We start from the raw sequence: 2,383 nt of genomic DNA, 5'->3' as shown, positions 1-2,383 counted from the left end.
GGCCTTGTTCCTTCATCCGAACCAACTCTGATCCACCTGAGGATTTTAGCTTTTGCTCTTGGTGCTGAGACAATAAATCCCGTCACCATTAGGGGAATGGCGTTCCCTCCTCTGCTGCACGTCGCTGCCCTTCTGTTTGACATTTCTATTAGAAGTTGGCAGGCTGATCAGCTTCTCAGTGAACTGAAGATTCAGAGCTGCTTCTCTCTAAATACCACATGAGATCATCTGAGTGTCACAACAGTGAGGACGCACCTGAATGAATCATATGTGCCATTTAGCGTTGTGCTGTGGAGCATGAGCATAAGAAATGAGTCCCCACTGTGTGAGCATAGTCACTCTCACCTGCTCAAATATGAATCATTTTGAACCTCTAGACTTGTTTATTTTGACGGGGGTGGGGGTTAATAATCATAACATCGTTGCTTATTTAACACACATAGCTCACAAATAAGTAATAAGGCAGCTCTTGTGTCTGCAGCAACAAAGTGTTCCGGCTTCATTGGAGACTTTCCTCCTGTTTGTGCTTTACTTTTAGTTTGCTTGCAGGTGTAGTTAATACTGTACTGGGGGGGCGATTTACCACCGAGCCATCACTGCTGAGGACAGACCTTTTAATTCTGCTTTAATTTAACACGGGGTGTAATATTGCATTAGCCAGCAATGGCATGCAGACCCCCCACATGGACGGAGTGAACTTCACCGCTGAGCAATCGATGAAATGTTGCGTTTGAAAGGGCAGTTGTTATTCTTCTTCTCTTGTATGATTGAGGTTGAAAAGGTTATTGCATTTACCAGGAATCAAACATTGGCCTCCTGCACGGAAGGTGAGTTTCTACTGAAACCCCCCTCCTGTATTGTTTTTACAATGACACTAATGGGAGCCCCTGGAGACCCGTCGCCATTATGATTTTCCACACTTGAGTTGGTACATCATGATCAACCCGACTGTCATGAAGCAATGAACCTGAATCTGACCTTCACCAACAGCAAATCAATTCTAGTTTGTAAAACAGAATCATGCACAACATCAATATTTATGCCTCAACTCATCGTCTTGTTCATATTTCTAAACTCCGCTGAATAAGATTTATGTACAAGCGGTTTTAGGATCCTCGTTTCCGTGTCGTAATGAGCTTCACCTGATGAATGATGACAAGTGGCGGAGCTGGGAGGAAGTTGCCCCCATGTAGACCAGTGATTTGTTTGGAAAACTTAAAATTGAAAATGAGGTCATCAAAGGTTAAATTTATCAACATTGTCCTTCCTGAACATCTCTGTCACAGCAGCGCATTCAAATTCAAGATACTAATAACTGCTGATCTGAGCGCCCCGGTGGCTCACCCGGTGGCTCGCCCGGTGGCTCGCCCGGTGGCTCGCCCGGTGGCTCACCAGGTAGCTCATCCAGCATCGTCAAGATTATTTTTTTGGTTTTCATTTGAAAAGTTTTGCCACAATTCAGAAACGGCACAACGTAGTTTAATTGGTACAACATTCATTGATACTCCGTCATGGTCATTTCTAATTATTGCGTCATCTGCAGGAAGCTAGTGGCGTCTTGCACCACCCCATTGAAAGTCATGTGACATGATTAAATTATTTTGTGCATTTCCATGCCTTTGTATGAGAGCCAACAATATCAAACAGAGACAGGGATGAGGAGAGAGGTGGGGAGCAACAGATGTCCCCCACCTAATTCACACAAGAGATCTTCTGATGGTCTCACTGTAACTCTGATGAACCTCAAATATCTTACAAATCAACTGCATGAAAGCATTTGAGAGAGAAATAGAAATTATTCTCTCTCTTGTGTTAAATATAGAATTTAAATAATGTCTTTGAGTGCAACCTGCTGCGACCTGACTCTTTTAGTTTTGTTCATGATGTGAACACCATTGTTTTTATTTCATCACTGCTTCTTTATTCTTCTGTTCCCAACCCTCAGCTGCACTCATGTGAAGACAAACAGGAAATATTTGGGTCAAATCTGAGATGTGGGTTTTTCTTCTTTTATTTATGGTCTCCCTCCTCCTCGTCCCTCCTCCTCGTCCCTCCTCCTCGTCCCTCTTCGTCCCTCCTCCCTCCTCCCTCCATGTTCTGCCATCTGTTATCACATTACTTTTCTTGGTGTTATCGGTATTGAGATACTTTAGGCAGGTATGATGTTTAATAAATAACGTTTCTCAATTATTAATCTGTTTCCCTACATTTATTTTTTCCTCCTTTTTAACATTCAGTCACAGGTATCAATATTTTACTTTATGATCAAAACAACTTGACAAGATATAGAAATTATTTTAAATTAGTCTCCAATACAGTAGGGGGTCCCTGCACCACGCTACACCAGTTTGGGTGTTGGCCTGAAAAACGTTGAAGACCCCTG

This window comes from Cottoperca gobio, chromosome 17 (genome assembly GCF_900634415.1).
Source record: "Cottoperca gobio chromosome 17, fCotGob3.1, whole genome shotgun sequence".
In the NCBI taxonomy this organism is placed as follows: domain Eukaryota; kingdom Metazoa; phylum Chordata; class Actinopteri; order Perciformes; family Bovichtidae; genus Cottoperca; species Cottoperca gobio.
This window is presented reverse-complemented; position numbering follows the sequence as displayed.